The following is an 18,676-nucleotide window of genomic DNA, read 5'->3' as shown; positions in this document are numbered from 1 at the left end:
CCAGAGGGGGACCACACCCACACGCCCCCCCCCACCCATGCCCCTCTGAGAGCTTCTCAGACTTTTTTTTTCCCCTAAGATTTTTTTTTATTTATTTGAGAGAGAGAGCAAGAGAGCACAAGGAGGGGGAGCAGCAGAGAGCGAAGCAGACTCCCTGCTGGGCAGGGAGCCCGATGTGGGGCTCGATCCCAGGATCCCAGAATCATGATCCAAGCCGAAGGCAGACACTTAACCGACTGAGCAATGCAGGCGCCCCTCTTCTCAGACTTTTGACTGTGACCCACCGTCATGCACACGTTCCCATCACTGCCCCATGCACGCTCGGTGTCAACACTGATTGCTGGAGTCGGCAACCCCAGGAGGGCTTCGAGCTCGAATAAGCAGACCCCCTCACCAGGGCCAAGGGCACAGGTCCGGCAGCCCCCCACCCCGCAGCCTTCCGGGCAGAAGGCGTGGGTGCAGCTCCGCCTCCTGCGAAGTGGGTGGGGAAATGTGGAAAGCAAGGATCTTGGTCCACCCCTTTTCCTTGCTCAGGAAGAGAGAAGCATCAAGAGAAGCTACTGCCTGAGATGAGGGATCTCAGGACATGAGCTCCGCTGGGAATGTCGAGTCCAGCCTTGGGCGAGTGGATTCTCCCCGGGGCCACCCTTGCCTCCTCCAGAGTGAGGCCAGGATTCAGCAATTTTCCTCAAGATCACTTCCATCTTCATTTATCCCACAGATGTTCATTAAGTCACCCAAATACTCCAGACACTGAGCCCCATGGGCTGCATTTTTTTTCTGGGACCGAAATGAGGTAACACGGACCAGGTAGCTTTGAAAACAAGAGTAAATATTGGTTCTGGAAGCCAAAAATCCTAGATCGCAGAGTCAGTGGGGCTGGTTTGTCCTGGAGCTTCTCTCCCTGGCTTGTCGATGGCCGTCCTCTCCCCATGTCCTCACACCGTCCTCCCTCTGTGTGTGTCTGTGTCCTGACCTCCTTTTCTTATAAGGACACTAATCCTGTTGGATCAGAGCCCACCCTAAAATGACCTCTCTTAACTTGACCACATCTGTCCAGACCTATCTCCAAATACAGTCACATTCCGAGGTACTGGGGGTTAGGATTTCAACCTGCAGCTACAATTCAGCCCATGACATAGATGCTGGTGCTTAAGGAAGACAAAGAAGACACAGTCCCAGGACCTGCGGTGTCTCAAAGCCTGGTAAGATGTGAACACAGCCCAGCCCAGAGCAGAGCCCAAACTGGGGCCAGAGTCAAGCTGTGGCCCAGACGAGACCCAGGTCCTCCCCTCCCCCGGGGCCCATGTGGAGAAACGCTAGCCAGGTTCAAACGAACCATCTGTGTGGGTCTCTGCGTGGGTCTCGGATGGGGCGGAGGCTGGCCACAAGTACTGCAGGTGACAGCTACGCCACCTGTGGTCCCCACACCTGCAATCCCCCCACCCCGTACCGGCCCCAGGAAGCCTTTCCAGGAGCAGCGCTGTGCTGCCTTCTGCCATGTGCATGGCAGCTCCAACACCACCCAGAGAGTAAAAATAACAGCGTGGCACAGAGCACGTGTCAAAAGCATGAGCTCACGGCCAAATCCCTTCCCCTTCCAGCCACGCTAGTCCCCCAAGAAGTCACCCACTGTCTGGGCTGCCAGCTTCACGCAGTGAATACTATTCTTATAAACAGCTGGCCCAGATTCTCAGCCTGAGTTAGGGCACTCCCCAAGCAGCCAAGGATGGTCGGGGATGGATTCCAATGCAGCTTAAAAGCATGAAAACTTGCGAGCAAGCTCATGCTGCTCCCTCCAGTGGGGGACAACGGTGCCAGCGCCGTCCAGAGGCCATGGCCCCAGGCTCAACCGCATCGGGCTCCATGCGCCTGTGCCACTTTTCCAGACTCGATGCTGACTCACGGAACTGCTGCAGAAAGATCTCTGTTTTAAACTTTAATTAACCTACATTCTTTCCTAGATCTCGTGACCTGATTTTCCATCTTCTCTCTGCTGGGACCTACAGCAGCAAAAGAATCACCTTCTCTTTAACCCCAACACCCATTAGCTAGGGGCTTGACCTCCAAAGCAAAGGACGCAGTCAGGGAAGCAGGCAGGAGCCTGGGACAAACACATCGCTCAGATCTATAGTCAGGGGGTGGGGTGAGGGACAGGCCCAGGCCGGTCACGCCCAGAAGGATGTGGTGGCCATGAGAATGCAGACCCCCAGCTCCAGGGAAGGAAACTGGCCCTGGGGTCCAGCTGCTGAGCTCTGAAATCCCAGCTTCCCATGGCTGCTCCCAGCCATGACCTCGTGCAGCAAGGATGTTCCTGGAACACGAGCCTCCTCTGACGGCTGTGCCTGACGTTGCTGGGGCTGCAGACCCTCAAGGATGCTGCCAGCCTTACCCCCTGCCCTCTGAGTCTGACGTGCATGGCTGTCCCCAGCTCTTCCCACCCTCTGCACCTGCCTCCCATCTTCCCTCCCAAAGACATTTCCTTCATGAGAACATTCAGTCCCGCTGCTTCTCAGAGGACGCTGATTAACACAGAGACCTGCGGCCCTGTCCCTCACCTGACAACTGCAAAGTCCTCCTGCCTGGCCTCCCTGCCTCATGCAGCATCCAGATGGACGACACCCCGCCCCCCGGTGTCCTGGCCCTGCTCCCCTCTGACCTCCCTTCTGTGCCCCCATCTCTCATTCCACTCCAGCCAGACTGGCATCCACCGCGAGCTCTTCCCAGACCCACACGCGGCTAACACCTCCTCTTCCTTCAGGTCTCTACCTCTCCTTCTGGGTGAGATGGGCCCTAAGCCCCCGACTCCCCATGCAGCTCCCCTCCCCGCTCCCCTGTTCCATGTTCTTCCACAGCAAAGATCACCTTGTAACAGAGGGAATAATTTGCTGATTAGACGTCAGCGTTCACCTGCCTCCCGACTAGAATGAGGGATGTCTGCTGCTTTTGCTCACTAGCGAAGCCCCAAGCACCAGGAAAGGGGCCTGGGCTCGACAAGGGGACAAACAGATCGAAGAGAAGCTGAGAGATGCTCAACCTTTACTATTAGGGATTTCAAAAGAAGAAGAAAGAGGAGAAAGAAAGAAATAATAAAACTTTCCAGAATGGAAGAAAGACCTAAGCCCTCACCATGAAAGAGTTTGCCAAGTCCTGAGAAGGACAAAACAAAACAAAACAAATTTTATCTGGAAGATAAAGAACTCCCGAAACTCAGAAAAACAAACACCACAATTTCAAAACAGTTCATGGATTTGAGCAGACACTTCAGCAAAGATAATATGCAAATGGCACATAACCACATGAAAAGATGCTCAGCATCATTAGTCATGAAGGAAATGCAAGTTTAAACCACAAGGAGACACCATCACACCCTTACTGGAAGGGCCAACATTAAAAGGACGGACCACACCAAGTGCTGACAAGGATGCAGAGGGACTGGAACGATCAGACGTCGCTCATGAGAAGGTTAAATGGTTCAACCTCTTTGGAAAACAACTCGGGAGTTCCTTTAAAGGCCAAACATACACCTCCCGCCTGACCCAGCCATTCCACTTGTAGGTAATTACCTGAGAGAGGAGGAAACACGTGTCTGTACAAAGATTCCCACGCTAATAGTCACGGAAGCTTTCTGTGTGATGGCCAAAACGATAAACAACCGAAACGCCCGTCCACGGGTGCCTGTATAAACAAACCGGGCTCAGTCTGTGCGATGGGCACAGCTCAGCCGTCCAAGGAACGGACGGGGACGGGCACAGGCACAAACCACACGACCGACTCTCAGGGTAATTCTCAGCCAGACAAAAGCAGCCGATAAAACCCTGGACAATACGAACCCACTTGTAGGGACAGAAGGCAGACCAGCGGTGGCTTGCGAAGGGGTGAGGAAGAGGATGGGTGGGAGGGCTCACCGAGGGCAGGGATGAAGCTTTTCACCGTGTTGAACGTGGTGATGGCTTCCCGGCCCACGCAGACACCGGAACTGAACAACGTGTGAGCACTTCATCGTACGTCAGTTACACCCAAGAAAGCTACTTTAAAAAATGCCAACTCTGATTCAGTAGGTCCAAGCCGAGGCCCGAAACTCTACGATGATAACAAATTTCCTGGAGGCCGTTGCTGCTGGTCCAGACCACGCACGGAGTCGCGAGTGCTGCACAGCGTCTCTGATCCAGAGGAAGAAAATTCGTGAACTGGTAAAAGGTCCCGGTTGCTCTTGACCAGATGGGTGGTGGGCTTGGCCTCAGGCAGAAGGCAGCAGGATTGTGGGAGAAGGAAAGAGGAAAAGGAGCTGGGGGGGGGGGGGTTGTGCCAGCTTCTCCTCGCACGGCCTCGAGGCCCACAAGGTCTGGCTGGGTCACTTCTGTGGCTGCTCCAGGAGCCTCAGGAGTGAGACCAGGGCCCGTGGAAGCTCTGAACTCAAGAGGCCTGAGAAGCACTGAAGAAGACCAACAAGCCCCCAGCGGTCCCTTCTGCAGCCTCCCGCCACCACCCCCCCAAAGAAGCGGGGCGGGGGGGGGGGGGGAGGTGCTGGGGATTACAGTCTGAGGCGTGTCTGCTGTAGGCCCTGCTGCCTCCTGGGGACAAAGGCCACGCCCTCATCCACACAGTTGTTCCGGGCTTTCTTGCATACTGGCCTCTCAACTCAGGGGTCATTCACCCAACCTCAAGCCCGCTGGACTCTCCCCTCAACGCAATGCCTGACAGAATAGCTGATAACCCCGGGGAAACTGAGCACAAAGAACAAAACATCCAGACACCTGCAGAGCGGGACTACTTCAAAAGGACACCCACAACCTGTGTTGCAGACCCTACTAGAAACAGAAGATTAGAAAAGATGGACCAACGGTTTGAAATCAGTACGGAACGCACCAGACAAGGTGAGGGGAGAGAGCAGCAACACAAAATAATAGGAAAACATTTTATTTTTTAATTTTTTAATTTAAATCCAATTAGCCAACATACAGCACATCATTAGTTTCAGATGTAGTGTTCAATGATTCATCAGTCTTGCATAACACCCCGTGCTCATTACAACACGTGCCCTCCTTAATGCCCATCACCCAGTTACCCCATCCTTCCACCCACTTCCTGAAAACATTTTTTAAAACAAGCCAAGCAGAAACATTAAGGTATGACAAGCAGAGCGGGTTAAAAACACAGTAAACGGAGCGAAAAGCAGCCAGGTACAGATAAGGAGCTAAGCAGCAGCTGAGAAGGTCCGGAGGAGAAGCGCCTAGCAGGGAAGGTCGGACCAGGGACTCGGAGGAGGAAGCGGAGAGCAGTCACAGCCATGCTAGCTTGGAGACTCGGAGACCCCAAGGGAGCCAGAGATAACTACCTGGAAAAGTAATGGAGGTGGATTTCCCGGACTTAGACCAATAAAAGACCTGAGATGGGAAGGCCCAGAGAACAGCAAACCCAGACCCACAGACCGTCTAAGATGAAGAGAACATCGATATAGCCAAGACTACCTAGAGAAACGTGGAGAGAGAACCATCTGGAGCCGCGTGGAAGTACCCGGCAGGTGTTACGGATGTGAGCGGAGTCAAGGCGTCAGCCAGAGCAAAGGATGTGAGCACTGCTCTGTCTTCTGCTTGAAGGGACCCACACAGACGTCACTTCGAGAGACAGGATTACAGAGAAATACAGGAAAAGTGGGAAAAACTGATTGAACAGGTTACAATGGTAGAAACTGGCCCAAATAGATCAGTAGTTAAAATGGACTAAACCTGTCAGTCAAAGGGACAAAGGGACAGGTTTTTTTGACACCCTGGTTTAAAAAAAAAAAAAAAAAGCAAGGTAAATGTCATTTGCTGAAGACGCCCACAAACCCAAGGGTGGGCAAAGACTGGAAATGGAGGCAGACATGCCAGCGGAGCACTAGGCAGCAGGGAACGGCCTCACAATGATGCTCTCGTAGGGACAGAGGTGGTCACAAAACACTGAGAAAAGGCTCAGCTCACCAGGACTGTGATGTCATCGTACGCACACCTGCCCTGGGCCACGTACCCCAAGATCTGTGATGTGAGAGTGGAGCAGCGTCTTGGAGGGAGACTTCACGTGCCTTCAATGCCGGAGGTTCCAGCACAGACACCAAAGCAGCCAGCCATGGGGAGACCCGGATCCCCAAGAATGATATGCACAGAGGGAGCTCTGCAGCCCACGGAAGAGGAGCTCACGGCAGCTCCTGGGCACTTGAGAGGCTCCACGGACCGCTGGGTGCTGGCAGGCAGGACAGGCAGCTGGGTTAGCCGAGATCTCCCAGAGCCAGGCCCCAAGCCCACACTTGAGGAATGTTCACTGGGACAGCAAACGGGGTGCGGAGTCACTCTGCTCCCCTTTGCCCTCTGTAAGTCTCCCGGTCCCACACCACGGCCCGGATGAAGGCCCATTTCCTCCTGCCAGTGGCTGCGTCCTCCGCAAGCCCGGGTAGGGGGACCCTGCCGAGACTAGTCTCCTGGGCCCACCACTCTGCTCACAGCCTTGGAGAGCTCATTCCACCCTGGGGTTCAGCCGCCCCTCTTCATGCACAGCCTCCCCTCCATGCGGCCTGTGGGCACACCTGCAGTCACACCACTTCTCCCTCTCTCAGAAGCCCACGTGCCCTGTTCCCGAAGCTGGGCCTTTAGGTGTACTCTTCCTCTGCCTGGAGCTTCGCCCACACTGCTTCTCTGGCCACCTCCTGCCCAGAAGTTAGGGATTCGCATAGCTGGGCACTTTCCTGAGCCCAAGCCAACACCCTGGGCTTGCCTTTTCACTCACTCATCGTGCTCAGCCTGGCCTCTCGTTTTCCTCTGGACACACTGTTGATCTGTCCACGCCACGAGGACCACATCTGTCCAGCTCATCCTTGTGCCCCGGGCGCCTTGCACAGGGCTGGCACACAGAAGACGGCCAGTAAATACGGATTCGCTAACCAAAACCCGCGGCCACAACAGAGCCTGACTTCTCTCTTAGTGCGCGCGGTGCCCCACAAGTGCCCGCTCTGAGACCTGCCCACAGGGGGCCTGGGCTAGTCACGGTTTTCTAGAAGCAGTCTCTGTGCTCACACCTCCACCTCTCACCTTTGCTCCCAATGGCTTCCCCATCCTCCCTCCTCCTGCTCCCTCCTCCCTGGAGCCTGGCAAGGCATGGACTTCCTTCCTGCCCACCGCAGCCCACAGTCCACATCACTTCTCTGAATGCCGTGTCCCCGTTGGTGATTTCCTGGTCGTCGTGCGGCATCAGACTGTGGGTTTTCTTGGCGGCACAGGGGCTGGCGCTGCATGCACGTGGGAGGCATTCACGGTGTGTTGCTGGATTAACGGAAAGCCAGTGCCAACGTAGGATATCCTTGACGATTAGGGACATCCTCCCTCGATCTCATGCTTCTCAGGCCTGTGCCTTCCCAAACCTCACTCTTCCCAGAGGGGACAAGCAGCTGTGTGAGCAGGAAGTTTTACCACAGTGGCATTCCCTAACGCAAAGGGGTCCCATCACTGACCGCGACACTCAGCACTCAAGAAAGAGCTGATGAGGGCAGGAAACAGCGCTGGACGCCCAGCAGCCCTGGCCCCAGCTGTGCACAGCACCTGCTCACGGAGAGCCCGTAGTCTGGCCGGAGAGCAAAAGCACATATACAGAGCGGAGGAGTCCGTTGCAGATGCGAAAGGTCCTTCCTTCTCTTCGGTGCCCTGCTCACCCCTTGGGAGGACAAAGCAAGACAAACAGCCTTTTTTATTTCAAAGGTCACGGTCTCTCAAAGCAGTACATTCTGTTGTTCAGGTTCGGAGGGTAATCAGCAATAGTGTTTCCCAAAGGAATGGCAGGAAGCTACCCAGGCAGGTGTGGGGCTCTCTAAAACAGTCCATAAACAGGCCCCAAGAATGAGGCTCATCAATGGGGAGGAGTTGGGGTGTAGGCATTTTCAGGGGTGGGGGGAGCTTAGCCAGAGCAGGAAGGGACAGCAGGCCAGAGAGAAAGCAGATGACCGGGCATCCGGGTCAGCCCAGGGGGCAGCAGGGATCTTGTATTTAGGAGGGCAGGCCCCATCCGAGGCAACCAAGTTCTCCCAGACAAAATGATGTCACCTGGTCAGTTTGTGTTCCATGGGTTTAAAAGAGAAAGTGGCCAAGGGCGGAGCCTGACTCCTGGAGGCATCCTGACACCGAGCGGGGACCACCAAGGACAATTCTACCTGGGTGAGAGAAGAGCCAAGTGCTCCTTAGCCGGAGGCCCAGGGCCCAGCCCTCGGCCTTCCTGCCGCCATATTCCTGGCTCTCCCTTCAATCCTCCGCCAGTACTCTCAGGCCTCCCCTGGATTTTCTCACTGCCCCCACAAAGCCCTTCAGCTGCCCTCCAGCCTGACGGGCCTCCTGTCCCTCCAACGCCCAAGCAGAGTAAAATTTAAGCAAGTGGTCTCTGGTCGATGCCTGCAAGGTGGACGACAGTCCCTGGAGACTTGATCTCAACTGTTCTTTTGGCCCACCTTTTTTTCCCATCCCACTTTATATTATACCAAGTAATTTAGGTAAAATGTGTGCCCCTCCCCAGGGTGACGAATCGTTCCAGTTTGCCTGGGACTGAGAGGTTTCCCAGTACAAGGGATTTTCGTCGCTAAAACCAGGGAGGTTCTAAGCAAACTGGGCCGAGGGGGTCCCCCGAGTTCCCCCTCAGAGCCAGCGCTTCTTAGTAGCATGGGTTCTGACTTCCCACACACAAGAACTTCGCTCAGAACCTGCCGCCTGGCACGTGTGGAATAAAAAGCATGATGTATGTGGATGGCCCTGGAGGGCTTGTGGGGATGGCTCCGCACACGCCTACTGGGCTGAGCTGGACTGGATGGTCATGAATTCCATTTCTTTTTTTTTTTTTTATAATAATTTTTATTTTGTTATGTTAGTCACCATACAGTATACCCTTAGTTTTAGATGTAAAGTTCCATGATTCATTACTTGCGTATAACACCCAGTGCACCATGCAATACGTGCCCTCCCTAATACCCATCATCGGCCTATCCCATTCCCCCACCCCCCTCCCCTCTGAAGCCCTCAGTTTGTTTCCCAGAGTCCACAGTCTCTCATGGTTCATTCCATTTCCAAACACATGGGGGTCTCCTTTGCCACTCCTCAGGGCTCACCCCTTCCACGAGGGCACGGCTTCCCAATGTTCTGGGCTGAAGGGCCACACGGCCGGAGGCAGGGCAGCTAATCAGGTCTATCCCCTGTCCAGGGGGACGAGTCTGCTGACCACACAGGTGACTATCCCCTGCAAAGTCAGTTGACACTTTTAACGTCTGAACACATGTCCTGGAGAACCTCATTTTGATAGCACCACACTGTGATCTCCCTTGAGTGAGATGGGTCACAACCTCACATGCCTTCAACGGCCAGGGAGGGGCTGTAGGTTCATGAAAGCGGAAACGTCATTAGTGGGGGAGCTGGAGAGTTGCAGGACACCCCACAGCACATGACGACCTAAAGCCATTTCATCCCTCTTCTCCCCCCAAAAAAATGATCCCCAAAACATAACACAGGGGCCGTAGTCATCCTGGGTCTGCCAGTTCATGCCCCTGGTTTACAGCTTTCCTAAAAATAATCTAAATTCTCACCTGAGGGAATAGAGAGAAAAACCTTTCTCAAAACTTGTTATGTATCTTAGAAGGCCAGCAGAATCAGAGATATGAAAACGTCCACCGATAAATTCCTTTGGCATTTTAATCCAAAGAACTAGATGCAGATGAGTGCAGCTTTGAGAAGGCTGGTAGACACGCAGCATAGCACGCATATCACAATTTCTGGTGACCACTAAGTGTTGGGTTTCGTTGGGAAGTGGCAGCTATTACCAAAATAGAAAAATACTAGGCACTGACTTGATTTGTGCAGTAAGATGAAATTAAACAAATTTATCTATGTTTAAAAGAAAAGATTCAGGGGCGCCTGGGTAGCGCAGTCGTTGAAGCGTCTGCCTTCGGCTCAGGGCGTGATCCTGGCGTTCCAGGATCGAGTCCCACATCAGGCTCGTCCGCTGGCAGCCTGCTTCTTCCTCTCCCACTCCCCCTGCTGTGTTCCCTCTCTCACTGGCTGTCTCTCTGTCACATAAATAAATAAAATCTTTAAAAAAATAAAAAATAAAAAAATAAAAAAAATAAAAGATTCAAATTCAAACTTGGAATGATATACTAGCGGGGGGGAGGGGGGGACAAAAACATTTCCAGCCAGCAGTGAAGAAGAAAAGAGCCCTGAAATTGTTGTCTAAGATCTAGATTCCAGACCCATTCTTTCTGAATCAGTTCATATCTTCATCTCGGATTCTTCGAAAAGTAGAGGTGGGGACCTCTACCCTCCCAGACCCAAGAGTCTCTCACTCAAAAGCAGAAACTGCAAACCAGTGGCCCACAGGCCAGACACAACCCCGTCGTGTTTTGTTGGCCTGCGTGGAGTTTGGTTTTGTTCTGTTTCCTTGCTGAATGTGGATGCCTGACTATCCTACTTCCACAGTCCGTGCCATTCCTTTGTGCCTCGCACCCACCTTCTTCACACTGTGTGATCTCCTGCCCAGCCCTTGAAGGACTTGGGTTTACAACTCTTGCTCTGCGGGGCTAAGAAGTTTCCAACACTGCACTTGACTCTGTTACCACTCGAACCCCACTGACTGGTGATTTCAATTTACTTTGGTTTCTACTTGTTCTGCAGAGTAAATTTCATGCCTTTAAATCCCCCCTTCCCCGGTTTACAGGATAATAATAGCTCAAAATGTTAAAAAGATGTGGCCAGAGTCACAGAGCTCGTCAGAAAGCTATAAGTTATTTTTTTCTGAGGAACTTTTTAGATTGAAAAATTTAGAAAAGCACAAAACAGAAAACAAATTTCATATAAACATACATGTGATTGTTAGCACTACGTACGATGCACATCGTATTTAATTGCAGGAATGTGAGGGTTTTATACATCCGCCATCTTTCTAGATATTTAGATAGAGTTGTTTAGGTTATTGTAGGATTTTTCCCCCTAATTTTGGTAAAAGACATGCAACATAAAATTTACCATTTCAACCATTTTTAAGTATATGTTTCAGTGGCACTGTGTATATTCACATCACCAACCATCACCACCACCTATCTCCACAATGTTTCCATCTTCCTGACCTGAAACTCTGTCCCCATTAAACACCTACTCCCTCTTCCCCCCTCCCCCAGCCCCCCTCCCTACTTTCTGTCTCTATGAACCGGCCTGCCCCGCCAACCTCACGTGAGTGGACTTCCACAGTACTCGTCCTCCTGTGACCGGCTTCCTTCACTTAGCACAATGCATGAAATTTGAAGGCATTATGCAAAGTGAAAGAAGCCAGTCATGGCTTTAAATGCTGACTGTGGTTTTAAAGTAGCAAAGGTGTGTGTTAAAAATAGCCATGAACTTTGTAAATATCTAGCCAAGAGTGACTTAGCCCAAAAGACTTCTTTCTGCATAAAATACCCAAACAGGCAAGCAGCCTTTCTGAGCTAAACTAAAAACGGAACCCTGAGCACAGGGCTCCTGGCACAAAAAGCTCAGAATAGCTGAGCTTTACTTACCAAGTATAACAGTACAAAATGTCACGCTGGGAATATTGAACGTGGGGGTTGATTGCCCAAGAAAAAAAAATCGCTCACCTAATTTAAGGAAACTCAAAATGAATCCATTCTTTCCTTCAGGACTCTAGAATGCAAAAGTCCCATCTGGTATGAACTATATTTACTCCGACAGATCAGCACCACAAAATAAAGGTTATTTAGAGCATATTGTTATGGTTTCTGGATGGTTCTTCCATCTCCTAGAGAATGCAAAAAGATACAAGAAATTGACCCTAAAAATGAACTAAATCTTGTTCAAATGGAAATTTAGAAACAGCACCCTCAGGATCAAGAAAATAATCAGACCCTCTGAACATCAGGCCGAAAGCCCATAATCACCCTGCAAAGTCGACAGCAGTGGGGGCTGCGCAGGGGGGATGGGAAATGAGGTAAGCACTGGGGTTTGTGATGGTAGCAGAGGTAAAACTTCGCCTCGCCTACCCATACCTCAAGGGCAAAGGGTCTGACCAGTCTGGCATTCACTGCTGTCCCCACGCACCGCCCCCCCCAGGGACTTCCGTCAAGCTCTGTCAACCCTCTGACCTCAGCCTCCTCACCTGCAATGCGAGTCCTTGGAGGGCTCTTTTAGGGGATTCCACGGGGCTAATGCACAGGAAGCACTCAGGCCACAGGGCTCTCTCACTGTGCGAGCTCCAGGAAGGTAGACCACCACAGGGGCGCCTGCTGACACTTCGGGAGCCTTGTCTCCCCACCACAGCTGCTGAGCCAGAGCCAGGTTTCACACTGGGAGTTGTTCCTCTCTTGAATTGCATCTCCCCAAAAGATACGTTGACGTCCTAATCATGAATGAGGTGAGGGAGACATTTGGAAGTAGTGCCTCTGCGAATGTAAGGAAGCTTAATGAGGTCATACTGAATTGGGATGCAGGGCGGGCCTTACACCCAACACATCCGGCGTCCTTACCTGAAGAGAGACAGGCACATGCAGAGGGGAGACGGCTCTGTGAAGACATGGAGGGAAGAAGGTCATGTGACAGAGGGCACTGGGGGCAATCCTGAAGCAAGCCAAGCCAGAACCAGGGAGAGGGCCTGGGCGTGCCAGCACCTTGACTTCAGACGTCTGACTTCCGGAACCACAATTGGATACATCTCTGTTGTTTCAAGCCAGGTTTGTGATACTTTGTTACAGCAGTTCAAGAACACAAGTGCAATGTCTTAAATGTCCCCGTGCCCTCCAGCGGGCACACAGAGCACGCTGGCCGTGTATCTGCTGGAGGACTAAACAAGGAGAAGATGCATGAACGCCAGCACGGAGGTGAGGCAGGCAACGGGAGGAGCAGGCAGACGTGAGTGCAGGTGCACACCTGGGCACAGACAGTGCTCTGGGCTCTCCTGAGCGCTCACGCCCCTCCTTCAGCTCCACAGGACAGAGATGCAGCTCCTGGAAGAACCACCGTGTAGGACTGTGTCCCAGCATGCCAGGGCTGCCATTTCCGAAGGGATCAGAAAGCTGAAATTGTAGGTGAAATCTCCCAAGTTCTAAATGTTGGCTCACAAACGAAATAAACGTACAAGTGGAGACAGCACCTGCGGAGGCCCTCCTGCATCTTGAACGTCCGGCTCAGCCACGGCAGGATGCGCAGCGGCCGGCTGAGGAAAATCAGTGGCACAAGGAAAGCATATCCTCAGCCTCTGGATCCCAACTCCTGTCTGATGCGTCTAAAAAAGGGCATTAGAGCCATTAAAACCCAACCAAAGGAAGAGAAGCAAACTCTAGAACCGGGATATGCCAAACAGGATAATGAGGCCTCACCCAGCGGGAAAAGCCCTACAGCTGGAAGACAGGACCCTGGCCCCAACCTTGAGACAAATTCTCTAAGCCTCTGTTTCCCCATCTAAGAGAGGAGGGGATGGCAGGGCACCGGCCACTCCCTGAGGCGTCGGCGTGCCAGTGACAGAACACAGGTGGCAGGGCTGTGCCAGCAGCCCCGTGTCACTGGTACAACCGTCGTAATTCCACTGGGCGTGGTGCACACCATACTGCCTCCCGACAACCAGCCCCATAACGCCTCCATCAGGCCTGGGCGCCACGGCTGCAACACAGTCATTGGGACATCGATTTTGTCCTTCTTGACTTGGTTTGATTCACAGATAGACTGTCTGAATGAGGGTTCATGGGATATCTCAAAAGAAAGCGGCGGAATCTATGCTGAGGGAAAAGAGGTACCTGGGCTCCAAAGTCATGTGGCCCCCTGGCCTTAAGGCAAAGTATTGAGACCACAGCACCTGTAAATAACACCTGGGAATCTGTTAGAAATTGAATTCTAGGGGCGCCTGGGTAGCTCAGTCGTTAAGCATCTGCCTTCGGCTCAGGGCGTGATCCCAGAGTTCTGGGATCGAGCCCCACATCAGGCTCCTCCGCTGGGAGCCTGCTTCTTCCTCTCCCACTCCCCCTGCTTGTGTTCCCGCTCTCGCTGGCTGTCTCTATCTCTGTCAAATAAATAAATAAAATCTTTAAAAAAAAAAAAAAAGAAAAGAAATTGAATTCTAGGTGGGCCCCACCTAGACCTACTCAATCACGCTCAGGGGAGGGCCCAGCAATCTGTGTTTCAGTAAGCCCTCCAGAGGATTTTTTTTTTTTAGATTTATTTATTTGAGAAAGAGAGAGAGCGCAGGGGATACGGGCAGAGAGAGAGGGAAAGAGAGAGAAGCAGACTTCCCACTGAGTGGGGAGCCTGATGGGGCTCGATCTCACAACCCTGAGATCATGACCTGAGCCAAAATCAAGAGTCGAACACTTAACCAACTGAGTCACCCAGGTGCCCCAAGCCCTCCAGAGATTCTGATGCTCACACCCTCATTTGAGAGCCACTGGCTTCGGGAAACCAAGTCATGCACAGATAAGCAAGAAAGGCATCCTTTAAGAAATAAAGTCCAGAATGTAGAGTAGATAATTTGTACTAAAAAATTAGGTTGTGGGGCACCTGGGTGGCTCAGTGGGTTAAGCGTCTGCCTTCAGCTCGGGTCATGATCTCAGGGTACTGAGATCAAGCCCATCAGGCTCCCTGCTCAGCAGGAATCTGCTTGTCCCTCTGCCCCACCCCCCAGCTCATGATCTCTTTCTCTTTCTCTCAAATAAATAAAATCTTTAAAAAAAATTAGGTCTAGGGGGCGCCTGGGTGGCTCAATCAGTTAAGCGTCTGCCTACAGCTCAGATCGTGATCCCAGGGTCCTGGTATCGAGCCCCACATCAGGCTCCCTGCTCAGCGGGAAGTCTGCTTCTCAACTCTCTCTGCCTCCAGCTCTGCTTACTTGTGCTCTCTATCAAATAAATAAAATCTTTTTAAAAAATTAGGTCTAGATAGCAACTCTACCCAAAGTAGCAGCTGAGTCTGCTGAGCACATAAGGGGTGGCTCTGGGTCGTATGGGTCTAGTGCTTCACTGCAAGGCCACGACCCACGGCTCATCAGCAGCCAGTGAGCTCACTGGCTGGCATGTGGCTGCTTCCCCTGGGTGGATAAAATGTGCCAGATTCACAACCCAAGGAAGAGGTGGGAACACGTAAAGATGCCTCTCACAAAGGTCTGCCAATGGCTGTCAGGAATCCTCGGGAATCGCAGGGTCTTAGGCCACACCTGGGCCTCTTCCAGATCTTCCATTGCACACATGCTGCACTCCCAAAGCAGTGCAGTAAGTGTGAGCAAATGCCTTTCCTACCTCTACTAGCCTCAAGCAGGTGAGGAACCAGCTCAGTAGCCATGCACCTTGCTTCCCTGAAGACAGGACCTGAGGCAAGCCAGATCATCCACATTTCTCCATCATCTACTGAATCGATACAACTTTGCACTTTCCTCTCTTTTTCCGGGAATGACATAATATAGAGTCTGACTGGAGTCAAATGCTTGGGAGCAGGAAGACATTCCGTCAGTCTCCAGAAATATCTCGTCAGGATGCTTCATGTCTTCCCCACAGACATCTCTGCTTCCTGCCTCTGTCCCTTTTGTAGTTGACTCTTTGTTCTCAAGGACAGGTCCCCTGCCCACAAGTTGTTTAGCCTAATGAGGAAGGCAGACAAACAGGCAAATGCAATAAAGTGCCACTGGATGCCAGAGGTGTGGCGGAAGTATTGGGTGAGTGGGAGGGGCCTGTCACAGAGGCAGGGAGACATCCTGCCCAGAGGGCCAGAGATTTCAGGAAGGGTACAAGCTTCATTTGGTGTCCACCAGGCAGATAGCTGCTATTTGTTTACACATGGCCCCTGAGCGGGGGCCTGTATCCCAGCAACTCAGAAACGTTCAATATGGGTGCATTAGATTACCATGGTTTAGGACACCAGCTTTCAACGTAGCCAACGCCTTTGACTGCCTCTGTACTCACCAGATAACCTTCAGTTCCCTCCCAGCAGCTCTGAATGTCTGCTCTACGCACGCTGCTGTGCTGGAAGAAAAACCATGCACATCCCCTATAACTCATCCTCAAGCCAGGGAGTCAGAAACTTTAACCAAGAGTGTGCAGCTTTAACAGTGCGCTGGAGATTAGAGATAGCTAAGAGACGGATGTCATAGAGGCCAGCTGTCCAATCAGACAGCCCATCACAGAGGGCAATGTCCTGGTCCCTCAGTGGCCCATAGCTCAGAAACACAAGGTTCTCTCAGTCCACACAGACTTGATCTTGCTCAAGGGAGCAAAGCCATGCTAAACAGAACAGACACCAATATCTGAATAACCGTAGGCCAATTTGCTAACTTACCTTTTGCAGCTATCCATGCCTGCTATCCAAGGAAGGCAGGAGCTGAAATGCATAATTCAGGCACTCATTTGACAACGATTTCAGAGGCAGCAAGTACCCATCACTTAGCAAACTGTGAGCACCTGATTGGGGTTACTGCAGCCAAATGAGGCAGGGAGCCAGAAGTAGGAGGCAGAATTGTGCAATGAGCCTGGCGTCAAGCTAGAGTTCAAACACTGTCCACCATTTATTAGACAGGGGACTTCAAGAAAATTAACCTTCCTGACTCTTTCCTCCCCTGTAAAATGGGACTAACAACACTCCCCCACATGATCATTAAAGGATTAAATGGGATTACACCTGAAAATTGCCTAGATTTATGTATGTTTATATTTACCTGTGAATGCTGGGTCATGTAATGGTTAAGGGAACAGACTCTGGGGTCAGACAGATCCCGGTTTAAATTCCAGCTCTGCCACTTACCAGCATGTGATCTTGGGCAAGTTGCTTAATTTTCTCCACTAAGCCTCAGTTTGCTTATTTGTAAAACAGGAATAAAAATTCTCCATAGGGACTAGGAAGTAAATAAGACAGTGTAATTCAAAACACTTAGCAAATTTCTACACTATGAGGAGCATTCAGTAAATGGCAGGTTAAGAATAATTTTTAAAAATTGTCCCTCATTAGACACAAATGAGTGGTACACCTGCTAAAAATTAAAGTTAAAATTAGTACAAACTTTTTAAATGAAATTAAATATGGGGCCATCAAACATATCTGCCCCAAAATAATAATCACTCACCTTGTATTTAGCTTTATTAAAAACCAATTCTGACAAGGCAAGTGCCTTACCTCGGACTAGTTTCATACCCCGAATTTCCAACAGAGTTTCTAAGATAGTTATTTGTGTGCAAAAACTTCGTTTCCATACTGCTAGGTCATGCTTCATGGTGAACCAGAAGCAGCTTGTCTAGGATCTACCTTTTCCGTTGATCTGATGGGGACCCTGGTACCCATAAAGCATTACGCGCTTTGTCTACCATCACACACCACTGTATACACTCTGTGATGATAACATCAGCTCCTACAGCAAGGACACAAATAACTTCCCTTAATTCAGGATCGCCCCTTTGATTAACTTCCCCACCCACACTGTTAATTTTAAAATCCTGAACTTTGATAAAAATCAACATACCTTTCAGTTCCAACTTTCTTGAATATTCAATTGGGGAAACAAACAAAAGGCAGCCCCTTACCCACCTCATCCTGTCCTCAACAGCATGCTACTTTATCCGGCCGGGGAAACCACGCGACTGCCCGGGACACTTCGCCGTGAGGGCGCATTAGAGACCTCAGAGAGCAGATTAGAACCAATGGCTCCATTATTCGGCTCTTGGTTTTACCACAGCCAACTATGTTTTGAAATTTCGTGATGGGCTCTGGATGCACTTTTACAGTCTCAACTCAAACTTTTAAACCAAATATAAGTTTCTGAAAGAATGGGACAGTTTCTGTAATCACCTCAACAGAAAGAAAACATCAGAGGCTCTCTCTAAATAGTCACTTCCAAGGGACGGCATTGGAACATTAGGAACACCTGCTTTGGGCTAAGCTTTGCCCAGCAAGGAAGTCATAATTTACTAACTGGAGTAGTGGGTCCGGGAATGGTAACCCAATGAGATGTTTATTTTGAGCAAAGTTACAGTGGAGCACGCTTTCAGGAAGGTCCCGGGGTCACGAGCTAATTTGGCGTTTCCCTCCCTGGAAAAAGGGTGCACAGGAGTGCCAAGCCCCGACAGGCCTGCAGGGCCGGTACCGGAGAGAGCCAGGCAGGCGGGCCGCACGACGACCCTGTCAAGGTGACACCCGGACCCCAGCTTCGGAGGTTAAAAACAGCACTTGGGACGAAAGACCCAGGCCCTCCAATCATCCCAGTTCCCCCAGGCCTAGGGAGCGGGGAGGAAGAACAACTTCCTCCTCGAAGCCCGACGACGGGCGTCCCCAGGAGCCGGAAAAGGCCGAGAGGACCTCCCCCACCCCGCCCCCGGGCGAGGCTGCGCACCCGCCGCGAGAAGAACTCGGCAGGAACGCGTCCAGGCCAAGGCGACGGGGGAGGGGAGCCAACCGCCATCTTCCCCCGGGCAACAAACCGACAAAGCGCGGCCCCGCGGCCAGCCCCCCGTCGCGGCCAGCCGGCTCTCGCGAGACCGCGAAGGCCTCTGGGAAGGGCGGGGGAGGGAATGGGAGGGGAAGGGACCCGGGACCCGGGGACTGGGGGCGGGCTGAGGCGGCGAGAGGAGCCTCAAGAAGCAGGAGGGGCGGAGAAAGGCGCGATTGACGTGGCACGCGGGCCAATCACAAGCGAGCTCGGCCGCGCCTCGGGCTAATGAGCGGCG

General features: G+C 51.8%; 1 long non-coding RNA gene across 23 annotated transcripts; it reads right to left on the bottom strand.

Moving 5' to 3' along the window:
* Window positions 1-4,906: 4,906 nt before the first annotated feature.
* Window positions 4,907-18,576, bottom strand: LOC113267224 (uncharacterized). 23 transcript variants are annotated; one of them, XR_008961365.1, is made up of 10 exons: window positions 17,476-18,576; window positions 16,764-16,854; window positions 16,302-16,343; window positions 12,915-13,269; window positions 12,515-12,828; window positions 12,148-12,430; window positions 11,630-11,790; window positions 9,119-9,246; window positions 8,070-8,176; window positions 4,907-7,683 (listed from the first exon to the last, which is right to left on the bottom strand). It is a non-coding gene; the product is annotated as an uncharacterized LOC113267224 (long non-coding RNA). The 23 variants fall into 23 exon arrangements; XR_007190211.2 differs by having other exon boundaries at window positions 16,302-18,576; XR_008961354.1 differs by having other exon boundaries at window positions 12,515-13,269; window positions 16,764-18,576.
* Between the last annotated feature and the right edge of the window lie 100 nt (window positions 18,577-18,676).

This window comes from Ursus arctos, unplaced genomic scaffold, assembly GCF_023065955.2.
Source record: "Ursus arctos isolate Adak ecotype North America unplaced genomic scaffold, UrsArc2.0 scaffold_25, whole genome shotgun sequence".
Lineage (NCBI taxonomy): Eukaryota > Metazoa > Chordata > Mammalia > Carnivora > Ursidae > Ursus > Ursus arctos.
Note: the sequence above shows the minus strand (reverse complement) of the source record. Positions and strands in the feature narration are given on the sequence as shown.